The sequence below is a fragment of the Nilaparvata lugens genome, chromosome 3 (genome assembly GCF_014356525.2).
Source record: "Nilaparvata lugens isolate BPH chromosome 3, ASM1435652v1, whole genome shotgun sequence".
NCBI lineage: Eukaryota > Metazoa > Arthropoda > Insecta > Hemiptera > Delphacidae > Nilaparvata > Nilaparvata lugens.
Window position 1 is genome coordinate 48911040 of NC_052506.1, and position 16614 is coordinate 48927653.

The following is a 16614-nucleotide window of genomic DNA, read 5'->3' on the forward strand; positions in this document are numbered from 1 at the left end:
GGGCGATTGCTGAGATCGGGATTATCTCTTGCGCTCGGCTAAAAACCGGTTTTTGCGCCACAGATCAAAAATCGGTTTGCTGAGATCGGGATTAACCACGCTCGAGCGCAAAAGTTAGCCGACCGGCAATTATCGCAGGGAAAAACCGGCGGTCTAAAAATCGGTTTGCTGAGATCCAGTCTAGGCTAAAAATTAATCTCGGTGGATCGCTGAGTTCAAGCGTAGATCAACTCGAGTTTAAAAGATAATCTCGGTGGATTGCTGAGATCGGGATCAGGCTAAAATGAGATAATCTCAGGAGCAAAAATGATGATTTTAGACTCCAGCTTAGACCTGATAGGAGGCAGGTTTAAGTTCGGGATTAAGCTATTAACTCGCTATTCTTTTGATTTTATTGAAAACAAATGTCAAATTGGGGTTCACCTTTGAATTCTGAATAATTTCATAACCCATAAAGTCATATTTAAAATGTTTTTCAACTAATGTTTAAAATATTATAACATAAGAAAGTGAAAATGAAAACACCTTCAAACAACAAGGAAATTCTTTACCTCTCACAAAAAGGGGATCCGGAAAATGTAAGAAAAATACCCTCAATTTGGTGTGATTTCAAGCAATTTCCACTTGAAAAACTACATCCTAATAATGAAGTTTCTTTATGTTTAGTGGGCTGATCATTATTTAATTTTTCATAGAAAATATCATAGGCCTATGTTATTTCAGTTCATATAACAAATAGAATGGAAATATAATTTCATTAGTCATTCAATTGTTTCAAAAAATAGTTTCAAAGCTATAGTCTACAAACCTATGATTTTCATGATTTTTACTAAAGTGAAAAAATATATATTTACTGTGGGGGGGATATATCCATGTTTCCAGATATTACTGGAGATTTGTATATCCTCCTGTCCCCGGTAGAAACTACTCTTTAATCATAACATAACTAGGACATTTTGTGGGTACCATACTAAAAAAAGGTGCTGGAGCATTGTTCAAGGGAACTACGTTTCAATCACATGAACTGGTTTAAATACATGATCTTTTCATATTCATGCATGAAACTGAATGAACAATTATCAATACATGTTAAATTGAACTTTCAATTGCTAAAGATGGTAAAAACAAAACTGACTTACTTCAAAAAGATTTTTCTGAAGTATTCGCTATATGCAGTTCCATAGAGTAAAGATACTGTTTGAAAGATACCTATTCATTTGTCTCTGGCAGTACGCACTAGCCCATTCACTGAGTAGCCCATAATTCTATTTTCATTCTGATATTCTCTCAACACTCATATTATGTATTTTTTGATTTTAACAATGTCTGAAAATATATTAAATTGGTAGCCAATTCTTTTGACTCAATTTCTATCAGTGGTCGATTACCTTCTACCAATCTAGGCTACACGATAGTATCGATGCTATCTATAATTGGCTTGAACATAATATGGAACTGCACCTACATCAGTAATGAAGGAGAACTGTATTAAATACGTTGTAATTGTAAGAAAGTGTGAGATGATATCTATGTGGGGTTGATTGTTGCTAATTGGAGGCAGCTGCGTTTGCTTGCATCATCACGGGATGCAGAAATAGTCTGCATTGCATAATTGAACTATTAAGTTGAGTCCAGATGGTGATGAGCGACCCTTCATTTGCGTGATCCTTTCTATGGAATTGATTTTGTGAGTGGATGAAGTGAATAATGGATTACCTTGAATATTTGGATCATTACGAACCAATACCTCGAGTCGGCGAGTACGGTATCAGAATTTAAAACTGAAGAGAAGTGCTGATTGCTCTCAGATTTTTTGCTGATGGTAGTCCACATAGAGACTGGTGATTTATGTGAGTACTGCAGCATCATGTTGCGGCAATAGCTATTATTTGTTGCGGCAATAGCTATTATTTGTTTAGTAATTTAGTAATTAAAGAATATTACATTAAATTCCTAGCTGGACAATATGCTAGAAAAAAACTACGTTTTGGAAATAAATGAAAATGTATTCCAAATGAACACCAGAAAGGTGAGGAGTTGTTGATGTGTTCTCTGTAACAACTTTCGAAAGAGTTTAGAAGATTATCTAATCACAGATAATCATTATAACGACGGTCAAGAGAGGATCAAGACTGAAATAGAGAGAATGGGAGTAAGTGGGGGAAAGAGAGAGAGAGAGAGAGAATGAGATTGATTGATTTTTTTTCTTCTTCAATATGCCCTAATAAAGGCATATTATGCCTGAGAGAGTGTGTGGGAGGGAGGGGAAGAAGAAAAAACAAGAACGAAACGAATGATGGGAGAGTGAGTGAGTGTGAGTGAGAGAGTGCAAAAGCAATATGCAAAGACAGCGTGTGAGAGCCAAAGTAGCATTCGAGATGGCTGTTGCCAACATTGCGACAATAATTCCCCGTGGATTCCTTCAGTTGCGCCTCGGTCTGGCTAAACTTGAGCGTTGGTCTGGCTAAACCCGCGGATCAAAGTTGCTCTCGACCAAGAGATGACCGACGGCTAAACTCGATCTCAGCGAACCGATTTTTTAGTCGAGAGCAAAGTTGCGCTAGACCAACGTTGCGCTGGGGTTAGCCAGACCCGATCTCAGCAATCGCCCCTAAGTAATGTAAAATGAATATTGCTCTCTAACTCATACAACTCAACAACAGTCACTATAGTTCCATATGAGCATTCCTTATTCTCTTCTCTCACAATATTATCTTCACAATATTATTCTCTTCTCTCACATAGGTTGTAGTGATGATTGTAGCCTATAAAACTAATTCCCTATTGTGAATGAATTACTCATAATGGGGAGATACAACTTTCAATAACTCAGAACTAACAATTATCTTCTTCTTACAGCTCAATTGGTTGGTTGGCAGCCTTCCATCTAAATCTGTCCATTGCTACTCTCTTCCATTGTTCATAGCTCATAGCACCCAGAACCTTCGTCATTTGTCTCAAGTACTGTAGCCGGGGTCTCCCACGACCCCTTTGTCCATCAACTGTACCTTCCAGAATACTTGACGTAAATGTGTTGTATCTTATTATGTGTCCAATTCAAGAATGTCATCTGGCCTTGAGAAAATTCAGAAGAGATTTTTTTCTGCCGCCCTCTGGAATACCTCCTCATTCATAACTCTGTCTGTCCATTTTATTTTGAGCATATGCCTCCAACACCACACTTCAAAAGCATTCAGAGTCTTTTCCTCAGCCTTACCAATAGTCCATGTTTCAGACCCATAAAGAGCTATACTCCAAATGCAACTCTTTATTAGTTTCTTTCTTATTTCCAAGGTTAGACTTTTACTAATAAACATACCCTTAGCCTTTCTGATTCGGCGCTTTATATCCAGTCTATCTTTTCCATCTTCTGATATAATGCTTCCAAGATATTTGAACATTTTCACTTGCTTCAGGGCGTAATTATCTAATTTTTAATGGACACATTGTCTGGGACTTTTGAGCAGACCATTACTTCTGTCTTTATCTTATTTATCTCCATATCATATTTATTCCGTAGAATCTCATGCAAGGTGGTTAGAGCTCTTTCTAAACTCACTTTATTATCCGCTATTACAGCTATATATATGTTATATATTATATATATTATAGCTAACAATTATATTCATCTATTAATTTTGAAATAATATAATTGATTACTGAGCAATCATTTCAACCTAAATTTACATAACAATGATAGAAATGAGATGGGCAATTGGCAGAGAATAATCTTGTATTATGTATGAGAATCAAAAATTGATAAGTATATTGATATCATAGTAGAGAGACATCAAATTTATTAATTTTGGAAATGTGAAATTTGATACATGTGAATGAAGATATGTATCAAGGGTGGATATTCCAGAGCATCATAGATTGAAATATTCAATTAAATGCAAATGATGATGTTCGTTCAGAGGTGTAAATGATTCACCAGTTCAGTTACTGTGTGCTTATCAAATTTTGACTATTGCTTGTCTCTGAATAGAGTTAATCTAAATCTGAATAGAGTTTATCCAATCACTCTGATTATTGACTACCATTTATGATTTCTCTCTTTGATCTCAGCTTGAAACCAGAAGCTTAGGGATGAAAATTTGGATGTGAACTAACATGCAACTCAATTTAATCTCTGTCTAAATTGACATGTCTAGTATCTACTTGTGATCTATCAATATCAATAAGTATGTCTTGTGTCATGTAATGACATCATGAAAGGAAATAGGAGCAGCTGATGGAATATTATGTTTTTTCTATTTAGTTTTTGGCTGATTTTAAATATGAAAATATCAGGCCCAGTAGCACAAAAGCCTGTTCAATTTGAATCAGGATTAAATTTCATGAGAATTGATCAGAAAAGGGGTTTTTCTAATAGAAGACTTCTCTGATTGATGCTTGTGGTATTTAGTCCGGTTTATAAAATAACAGACAGTAAAACTGGCTCTCTCAAGGCCATGGCTGCATACAAACTTAGAGCAACAGAGGAATCAATACAACAGAAGCTGAAGAAATTAGTCACATTTCTATCACCTCACAATGAACATTACATTCAACTACTAAATGTTTGGAGAGATCGATTTCAAATTTCTTTTGCTATCATCCGGTCACTTCCTGAACCTATTCTTCCAGATGTTCCATGAATACTGCAATGTTTTAAAATAAGGTCGCCAAATTTGGTAACTCAACTACAGCTATTATAATTTTCTCATTTGCTTGCACTCTCTTACGTTTTCAACAGACTATGAGAAACATTTTTCTGATCAGCTGCTACTTTCGGGACCAATAATCCTTTCTCAAGGAACTTTAGCGAATTTTCCCAGAGTTGAGACCTGTTCCAAAATAATTTCTTTTGTCGCAAACCCACTATATTCCTGATTTAATCAAAATCGTAAGAGCCGTTTCCGAGATCTGTCCGACATACATACATATCCACAAACACACATATTCAAATAGGAATTATTGCTTTCTTATGCCCGGTTGCAGAGTTGCTACGTAAAGTCACCCATAGTTAACAGAGCCAATAGTTAACAACTCGCCCATAAATAGATGTTCGTTGCAGAGTCGTTTGCCAGACCCCTTTTAACTATGGCTCTGATAAGGCTCACACATAAGTAACACTGCTGCTCATACCACATTTTGCGTGGTATGCTTCTATCCAACTAATGTTTTGGCAAGGGGGAGAGAATCACTGTGAACAGTTCTTCCAAACCTCCAGTCGGATGACGTCACAACATGGCGCTTGTTTATCACAACACTGCTGTCTACTTATAGTGTTGTTTATGTTTGGAGGTTACGAATCAAGATTGTAAACTGCAGACTTTATTTGTAATTATTTTATTTAAGTGACTAGTATATTTATTATTGTATAATATTAATTAGAGAAAAAATGTTGAACAGAATTATTTCATTCCTTCTGGCATTTTGGGTATATCTTGGAAGCAAAGCAGCCAGTTTACAAGATATATTTCTAATGACTCTGCATACGGTGCTTATTATTGAAATTAATAAAAATTTATTATTCAAATTTATTAAATTATACAATTTATTGAAAATTGTATTACATCTTCATTCAAGCTACTTGAATAGTAATGAATGATAGTAATAGAAATGATATTTCATTCAGTTTATTTACACTTTATCTACAGTTGACGTAGTTGACGTTATTATAATGTAATGTTTTCGGACCATTTTCGTCTGTCTTTTAAAACATGCAAACAAGTCAGCATAACCTTAAAATACACTTGGCGTGAATGTATAGTGCAGTACTGTTTTGTCATTGAACGATGCATAGACTCACATGCAGTGCTAGATTATTTGGAATTGAAATCGGCCATTAAGAGGACAGCCTGGAAGATTATTACATACTAAAGATCTTGAAGATTTTTGTGATCTATAATATTACAAAAAAATATATATTATATAATATCTCGCGCTAAAATACCTCAATGGAACCTTTAATTTCAAGTAATAGCTAGCATTGGGAAGGCATAGGTATTGTGCGTTTATACCTCTTCAAGGTAGTCTTTGGTCTAACTGATAAGAAAAAAATACGTCATATCCGGCTCGTTCACTGATCAGTTAATCGTACTTTTTCATGGAAAAGAACGTAAATGGAGTAGCTGAACGTAAACAGACATGGCTAAATATAAGGCTGTTTACAAATAATGGACTCCATTATAATGTATTTAATGAGTCTAGTCGAGCCAGCCGCGCCGATAAGACGTTACTACTGCTTTGTGATGCAAATGTGTTTTCTGGGCCTAATACCGGTACACCGTTTACCAAAGACATTCTGTCTAAAATGTTTGAATGCTTTAAAACCGACATTTTTACTGAATTAAAAACTGTTAAGGACGAGGTGACAGAGTTGACAAGTCAGTTGTATTTCTCTCAGCTAGTGTGGACGCCTCAAATACACTAATGGCACAGCTTAAGAATAGCATCGAAACGCTTAAAGCTGAGAACACCTTTCTTCGCGAAACTAGTAAGACTCTATCTAATCAAGTAACCGATCTACAGGAACGTGTTCGTTCACTTGAACAATACACACGGCGAAGCAACATAGAGATAAGTGGCGTCCCGGCAACTCCAAAAGAGGAAGTCATCAAATAGGTGATGGATGTCGGCGCGGCGATTGGCGTCGCGGTGGAAGAGTCGCACATCAACGCGGCGCACCGAGTTGCTGGCTTTCGCAACGACCGAGCTCCTTCCCTCATCGTACAGTTCACGCATCGAGCTATCAGGGACCAATGGATCAAGAAGTATAGGGAGAATAAGGAATCCATAACAGCGTATAACATAAATCCCGCCTTCAAGAGATCAAAAGTGTATATTAATGAGCATCTCGCTTCAGTGAATAAAGTGTTTCTTGCCAAATTGAAAGCAAAGTGCCGAGCTGTCGGAATAAAATATGTCTGGTGTCGTGAGGGAAAGTTTTTTATTAGAAGATCTGATGGGGAAAAATGCCAGAAGGTTATGAGTGATTCGGATATTGATAACTTGAAATAAGGTATTTCTGCAATGATGTTTTATTCTAAAGAATGTGAAAATACTTTTCACTTTAATATATACTTGATGCTTTCAACTTTTAATATTACGCAGAGAGATCTTCTTATTTTTATTTGAAGCATGCTTTTTCAAGTTTTGTGGTACCTATAGTTTATTAATTTTTTTTCTATCCCTTTATTATCAATAACCTCTGAATGAACGAAAACGATTACTCATATTCATTAAAAGATAATTTCATCGAAATTGATAATTTAAAAGAGAATAACATTTTTACACTTATTTATTGTAATATTAGAAGCATGAGACAAAATTTCAATAACTTTTTGGCTGAATTTTCTCAAATTCGAAACCCTGTCACGTTTATAATTCTGAGTGAAGTATGGATCAATTCTGATGAAGTTGAATTGTATAATATCCCAAATTACAATATTTTTGCTCACTGCAACGACTCGTATAGAGCGGGCGGTGTGATATGCTACACATTAAACTCTGTATGTGCTACACAAGGAGATGTCCATAGCATTGAAACAGCTGACACTCTTGTACTGGATGTAAAAATTAGAAATCACAATTTTAAACTATTTTGTGTTTACAGACTTCAAGAATTCACTGAAATCAGATTTACAACCGAATAAGAATCAAAAATTAATCAATTTACATCTAATACAATTGTAGTAGGTGATGTAAATATCGATCTATTAGATGGAAAAAACGCTTCTTGTAACTATTTAAGTTCAATGAAGAACAATGGTTTTTCATCCATAGTTAATAAAGCAACTAGAATCACTAAAATTTCTCGAACACTGATTGATCATATTTTTATCAAACATAAGCAAATAAACTGTTTCACGCATGCAATATTTGATTTGAATGTGACAGATCATTGTTTGTTAGGATTGAAATTTAATCTAGTTCGCAACTGTCGAGGAAAAAATGATGAAACCCTAGCTAAAAAATATGTGGATATTGATAACGTATGTGATATTCTAAAGGCGATGAATTGGAATGTAGTCTATTCTATTGATGACGTTAACTCAAGTTATGAAAGGTTCCATTCTATTCTATCTGATATTGTGAATAAATGTTCAAAAACTGTAACTATCTCTAATAGAAAGCTCGCTAGAGCTAAGAACCTAAGCCCTTGGATGACGATTAGGAAATAGAGAAATATTAAGGAAAATAGAGAAAAGGAAGAAACTGTATGCACTGTATGCACAAGAAAAGACCATATGATTTAACTTTTAGGTCTTATTATACAAATTTTTATGATAGACTCAAAGTTGAAATTGATTACATTAAAAAACGTTATTATTCTGACAGTATTCGTTGTGCTGATGGCGACCCAGGAAAGCAATGGAGAATTATAAACAGCTTAACTGGTGAATGCCGAAATAATAAATTTGATAAGGTTGAGTTAGAAAACGGAGAATTAGACTGTGAACCGCAAAGCGTAGCTGATAAAGTTAATAATTATCTCATGAATGTTGTACAGCCTGATAATATCGCACCTTCTTCTCTCGGCCTGGGTCTTCATCACCACTGTCAATCTTTCTTTATAGAGCCAACAACTATCGACGAAATATTGATAACGATACGCAGTTTAAAAAATAAAAAGTCATGTTTTGATAGCTTTAACGTGCTTTTGATTAAAAAGATCGCCCCTTATATTGCACCCGTCCTCACCCATATTTTTAACCTGAGTTTCAACGATGGAACTTTCCCTGACTTATTAAAGCAAAGTATTGTCACGCCAATCTATAAAAAAATCAACTCTTTGAAATTGAATAATATTAGACCTATTACTCTACTATCTGTTTTTTAAAAAATTCTAGAAAAATTAATGATCAAGCGTTTAGCTAATTATCTCAATAAATTAAATTTTTTCTCCCAAAGCCAATATGGTTTTCAACGAGGAAAATCGACAGAAGATGCTCTTTTCAATTTTTCCAACTTAATTTATTCTAGTTTTAATAATGGCAATAGAACAACCGGGCTATTTGTAGATTTCACAAAAGCTTTTGATCTTGTTAATCATAAAATTTTATTGATGAAGCTCGAAGCGGCTTGGATAAGGGAATTAGCGTTGCGGTGGTTCCGCAGCTTCCTGACTGGTAGGGGGCAGCGGGTGAGAGTGGGCAACTGCCTCAGCGAGCCTCTTCCAGTCACTGTCGGGGTACCTCAGGGATCCGTATCCTCTGCTATTTTATTCATTTTATTTATCAACGATTTGCTTACAAAAAACTTTCATGGTCACATTCAGGCTTTTTCTGACGATATTGCCTTTTTTTATTCCAATAAAAATAAAGAGACTGTACAAAATAATATTATCTATGACTTGAAAATCCTTCAAGAGTGGTGCACAATGAATAGAATGAGAGTAAACGTTGCAAAGACAAAATATATCAATTTCGATTCAAGGCATTCATTTTTGCAGGCCCAATTATATATCATACACAAAATTGTGACAATCGTGATAATTGTGACTGTGAAGAAATTGAAAAGGTAAAGTCATTCAAGTACTTGGGTTTACCTTATGATGAGAAAATGTCATGGAAAACTCATATTTAAAGTTTGCATGTAAATGTTAGAAGAGCAATAAGAAAGTTCTATTTCCTGAGAAGCATCTGCGATGAGCAGCTAATGAAAACATTGTATTATGCTCTCATACACTCTTAATTACAGTATGGTTTGGTATGTTGGGGTGGAACTTTTAAAACTATTATCAATAGGTTAAGAATAACCAAGAATCATTATATAAGATTGATAATGTTTGAAAATGTAAGAGAGAGTTCTTTTCCTTTGTATGTAAATTTGAAAATAATGCCTATCCAAAATTTATTCGTTTTTAAAGTTTTAAAATTGTTCTATTTGAGAAGCGGAAACTGTGGTACGGGAAATCTTTATTATAATATGAGAAGCGTTAACCAGCTACTGTGTAGGACACCAAAGGAAAATTTGGTGTAGGATGAGCAGGGAAATTTTTAGGCACTCGTTTATGTACTTAGGACCTTATATTTACAATAAATTGCCAATTGAATTGAGAAGGTGTGATTCCTATAATATAGGAATATCGCCTAAAAATTTACCTGCTCATAATATTATTATCTTTTGTGAGAGAGCAAAGAGCTGGTTATTTACAGTGAACGACGTATGGATGGTTAGAAATGTTGTTAGATAATGGTGCAGGTTGAGCTAGCATTGTTCAACGGCACCATTCTCATAAAAATATTATTATTCAATTGAATCACTATTCCACTAAGGCATGTACGGTATTATAATAATAATATTAATTATTACATATTAATGCATTTCATTTATTCCAGTTTTTGGTTTTCTGGGCTGTTTCAATTTATTTGTTTTTTATCTCATGTGCTACAGGCAGTAGTTTCAGTATTGTTTTAGCAATCTTGATCACCTAGACTAGACTCACAGCTTTTATTTTTATTTTTTTTCATACAAGTTTATTTTTATTTTTATTATTTATTATTTAAGTTGATAATGTTTTTACCTTGTTAATTATACTTTGATTATCTGATCACACAACTGGATACGTGATCAGTATAATTTCCAAGATACTATTTAATTTCTACTTTTGTAATTTGTAATTTGAGGAGGAAATAAATTCATTTATTCATTTATTCATTCATTTGGGAGCAGGGAAATGCATAATTACATAAATTCAATAACATTAAAAATATTTTACAAAGCATTTAAAACTACTCCAATCACCTGATGGTTTTCCATTTTAATTGATTACAATGAAATAGGTTAAGTTTTGTTTACAAAATATGATCAACAGGGGAAACATCTGTCAGTCATGACTCATGAGCAACCGTTCAGCCACAGACTACACACAAAATGGAAGGTATCAATCTAACCAAGATTTGAGTGCACCAAGACCACGACACTTGACTGCATCATCTTGTTAGAAATTAAAACTACTGCTGTATTACAATGCTACACTTTCTTTCAAGATGGCGGATTATGGCGTCAGGATACTAGCCAACTTTCCATTCTGTGGTTCATCTGTGATCAGGTTTTTTACTGAACGTAAAAATAACTGATCTTATATTCTCCATAAGACAACTGATGGGAAAGAGCTGGGAATATAATAAGAAGATTGTGATGCTATTTATAGACATAGAGAAAGCGTATGATTCAGTCGATAGGCAAGGTTTGTGGCAGGAAATGGAAAATTTTGGGATTGAGAAAGAACATATTGGCATAATAAAGGAGATGTATAGGGGATATAAGTGCAGAGTAAGAACACAAAGTGGTTGTACAGACGAGTTTGAAGTAAGGAATGGGCTAAAACAGGGAAGTATTCTATCACCAGCCTTGTTCAATGTATTTATGGAAGGAATGAATAGACAAATGAGAGAGGAAGTAGGAGAAAGGGATAAGAAAATGATATTTGCGGATGATATGATGATTTGGGGAGAAACAGTTGAGGATGTACAGATGCAGTTGGATGCTTGGAGTAGGGTTATGGAGAAATATGGTCTGAAAATAAGCAGGGAAAAGAGTGAAGTAATGGTTTTTGGAAGGGATGACAATTTTGCCGGAGATATCAGATTGAATGGAGAACCCCTGAAAAATGTTGGAAGTTTCAGGTACTTGGGCAGTGAAATTGCAGATGATGGGAGAATAAACCACGAGATAACTAGAAGATTACAAAAGGGGGGGAATTTCTACCAAACAGTGAAACATTTGATTTGGGATGAAAAAGTACCAGAAAAGGCAAAGATTATGATGTACAAGATGTATTACGTACCCATCATATTATACGGAGCCGAGACATGGACGATGACGGAAAGAGAGTGGAGTCGAATACAGGCAGGAGAAATGAGGTTCCTCAGGGCAATAAAGAAGAGACAGAGTTGGAAATGAGGATATAAGAAGAGAATTGAACATGGGGAGTATAAGGGAAAAGGTTGAAAGTATGAGACTACGCTGGTTTGGGCACATGAAGAGAATGAGAGAGGATCGGCTGCCAAGGAGAATGGAGGCGATGAGGATTGAAGGGAGGAGACCAAGAGGACGACCGCGACGACGATGGACAGACTCAGTGGCCAACGAAGTGGAGAAGAGAGGACACCGATGGCGGCAGGTGGAGGACGAGCGATGGTGGGAGGACCGAATAAGATGGAGAGGCATTGTAAACACCCAGACCCGGCACTAGCTGGAACGGGACCCGGATATGTATGTATGTATGTATGTATGTAAAAATAACCCGATGGAATTGATCAGTGGCTTTGAACTCAACCAAATGATTATGATTTCATTCAATGAGAGCTTATTTCACATGATAATAACAGCTGGCATCAAAAGCAAAAATGTCAAACATGATTGAAATTGAAACAGTGGCGATCATCAACATTATTATCTTCATCTGATCTAAAGTAACCAAATTATAGTAAAAATCATATCAATGTGTCAGCATTGTTTGAATGGGGAGCATTGATGCTATTGATGAGGAATACGCGATCTGTCGGATATAGGCTACAAATAAAATTAGTCTCGATAGAATTGGATCAATTGATAGAAGCAACTCCCGTCATAAAAATTTGTTTTATGAAAAAATACAAATTATCTATACTCCCAGGAATAGCTCTGATTGAAGCAGCAGTGCCCAATTAATTAAATTTGTTCTCGATAAATGCATTTTGATTGGTTCTTCAACTTGGTGCCAACCTAATGAAGTCATCCCAACTTGATGCCAACCTGACAACATTGTTAATTTAGTTGCTAGTTAACAACTGTTTCGAAGATGTACTCTATCTAGATTATTGACCGAGCGAAGTGAGGTCTACGATTAAAGTCGACGGTTTGGCATTTCTCTTAATGTTCAATAATGTTCAAATGTTTGAATGTTTAAATGTTTAAATGTTTATATGTTGCGCATTTACAGCGAAACGCGGTGATAGATTTTCATGAAATTTGACACGTATGTTCCTTTTTCAATTGCGCGTCGACGTATATACAAGGTTTTGGAAATTTTGCATTTCAAGGATAATATAAAAGGAAGAGGAGCCTCCTTCATACGCCAATATTGGAGTAAAAATCAGACAAGATAATTATTCATCATAAATCATCTGACAAGTGATTACACAGATGTGTGGAGAAGCCAGTATATTGCTGTATTTCCATAAGGTCAATTCCAACAGGTACTTGTGGATGAGAATACTGAGTGAGGTCTACTGTTCACAGAACTACTTGTAGTTCTATAGTAACATATGATATGGACATTCCAATAATAATTGAGTGATTGGGAGAAGAAGAATATACATGCTAAAAGATGAACTTCTTAGTGAGCACCTAGGACGTATAACGATGCTATATTCCAAGTTTTGTTGCAATCTATCCAGTAGTTTTCCAGGAATCGTGATCAGTGAGTGAGTGAGTGAGTCAGTGAGATAAAAATTTTATAAGTATAGATTTGTGAACCAGCTACAATAAGCATACAGTTTGACGCCATAATAAAGATTATTAACATGATACTATACAATAACGTCTCAAAGCCAATAGTTGGATAGATAAACTATGGATCGATGAACCTACAATTTGATTGAATAAAAATGTTAAAGAGTCGTATTTGCAGTAATAAGCGATGAGGCAGTGGGAGGCGGGATCCATTCTGAGCGACAAGCTTCACTAATCCTATGATTAGCCCACCTAATGAACCATAATGTCCTATATCGTTTCAGTGCTTCCGAGTCAGATGTAACAAAGCGTTCGTGATCAATACCACTAACAATGAGCTATTACTTTTGCATGCTTTGCTTGTATTATGGTAATTTACAAATCAACAAATGATGGATTTCAGTTAGTTACATACAGCTTGAGAGCAATTATTGATGTTTTTCTGCAGCATAAACGTGCTGACATCCAAGAGAAAGGTTTGTGGCTGTTTTATGTTGAAAAAACTCCAGCAACATTGATGTTACTCTGACAGTTTCATGACTCATTCCATCATTTCATGTGAGCTGCCATTTTTTATCGGGGAGTAAACAAGTCCGTTATCATCCTATTTTATTAGCTCAACATTACATTTATTATAAAGCATGCTCACAACAATAATTTCGGAATGATTGAACAAAATATGAGATATCTTCTAGTAGATATTGAATCATGGAGATAGAATAACTTTACAACACATAAAAACACTATAGAATATAACTGTATAACTTTTTTTTCATCTATATAGCTTATGGAATAGTTAGATGAATAGGCCAACCCAATAATTTCTTAGATTCTATTACATATTGGATTCTAGTACCTACAGCCACATACATACTTTGGATGGTTATGTTACAGCATCCAGTTCCATGATACAACTCATTACAAATTCCGGAATGGGAATAATATTATCGACAATCTGAGCTGATTTCCAGGAGAAATGAGAAATAAAAGAAAAACTCAGAGGATCTGAGTTGAACTTGTATTTCACTCAATCATTGTAAATTAGCCGGAAAGTAATGGTTATATTGCACATTTAGCCTACATTGTTCGGAGGAATGTAACTTTCCACTCAAATCATTCAACTTCACATAAGCAGCTTGTAGAGCAGAAGCTTGTACAACACATGATCACACTACAACTACGAAAGCTGTGCACTGAGATTCTCAACCAATCTATATACATATATATAATGGTCAACACAACATCTCTACCGCGTCTCTGTGGTCACCGTTAGAATGTTCAAATCTGCACCACTTCACTTCCTGGTTGATTGACAAAGGGGGCCCAGCCCCCGTAAATTCTCGTTTAAATGTAAGTTTTTAAGTGTTATATGGATAGATTAAGAACACTTAAAAACTTACATTCAAACAATAATTTCGGAATGATTGAACAAAATATGAGATATCTTCTAGTAGATATTGAATCATGGAGATAGAATAACTTTACAACACATAAAACACTATAGAATATAACTGTATAACTTTTTTTTCATCTATATAGCTTATGGAATAGTTAGATGAATAGGCCAACCCAATAATTTCTTAGATTCTATTACATATTGGATTCTAGTACCTACAGCCACATACATACTTTGGATGGTTATGTTACAGCATCCAGTTCCATGATACAACTCATTACAAATTCCGGAATGGGAATAATATTATCGACAATCTGAGCTGATTTCCAGGAGAAATGAGAAATAAAAGAAAAACTCAGAGGATCTGAGTTGAACTTGTATTTGACTCAATCATTGTAAATTAGCCGGAAAGTAATGGTTATATTGCACAGTTAGCCTACATTGTTCGGAGGAATGTAACTTTCCACTCAAATCATTCAACTTCACATAAGCAGCTTGTAGAGCAGAAGCTTGTACAACACATGATCACACTACAACAACGAAAGCTGTGCACTGAGATTCTCAACCAATCTATATACATATATATATATATATATATATATATATATATATATATATATATATATATATATATGGTCAACACAACATCTCTACCGCGTCTCTGTGGTCACGACCGTTAGAATTTTCAAATCTGCACCACTTCACTTCCTGGTTGATTGACAAAGGGGGCCCAGCCCCCGTAAATTCTCGTTTTTAAGTGTTATATGGATAGATTAAAAACACTTAAAAACTTACATTCAAACAAGAATTTACGGGGGCTGGGCCCCCTTTGTCAATCAACCAGATATACAGAGTGATTCATAATTATGGTAAAATAATTTAATACGTAATAGTAGAGGTAAAAATGAGAAAAAAGTTCTCATAAACATATATTCATAGACACTTCATTAGCGAGCTATACAGAGTGAAAGATTTCGCCCGGAATTCAGTTCCTCTGGTGAAATACACCGATGCTGAATTGTTTGGGGACTAGTTTTTGAAAAACTTATGCTGGATTCATATGGAAAAATATATGAAAAATTGAATAAAACTAGTCTGAAAGCTGTAGTGTGAGTATTTTTTGAGAAAAAAGTTGAAATATGCGAAAAATCTAAATAGAAAAACACAGACTTCTACGTTTGATGCCCAATAACTTTCTTCAATGACCAGTAATCAAATATTTTTTCGCAATAAAAATTGTAGAGAATTTAATTCTGAAAAGAATTATGTGAGCTATGAAATTTAAATAAAAGTTGGATAAAATGTATTCTTATGTAGTACATTACACCACAAAAATTTGCTGTTTCATGAGGAGAGAACTAATAACTCATAGGTTGTAGCTGATTGCAAATAGAACATGGATTTTAATAACACCTGTCCAAAACAGCTGATTTATTTTGTTTTAATCAAGAAAATATTTAAAAGAAATCATCAGCTGAAAATTATTTTCAAAAATATCTTAGCTCACTGTTGAACAAAAAAAATAAACTGTAAGTTAGGCCTACTGTAGCCGCGCTGTGTTTTTTGTTTAATCTATTAACCAGTTATTTGTAACCATTTCACTTTGCTTTTGTGTTGAGTGTTAACTTTTAAAAAAATGGCAGGTAATTTTAGACATTATTCATACTCAGAATTAGCTGACATGCATTTAATGTATGGAATGGGACACTACTGTAATAGTACTGAAGCAAGACGTTTGTATCAAGAGAACTTTCCTAACCGAGTATGTCCAAGTTCAAGGTTTTTTG

The 16614-nt window shown here is 34.8% G+C and overlaps 1 protein-coding gene across 4 annotated transcripts in view; it reads right to left on the reverse strand.

The window, feature by feature from the left end:
- Window positions 1–16614, reverse strand: part of LOC111043601 (limbic system-associated membrane protein) — a 474975-nt gene that overhangs the window by 442720 nt on the left and 15641 nt on the right. The window lies entirely within an intron of this gene.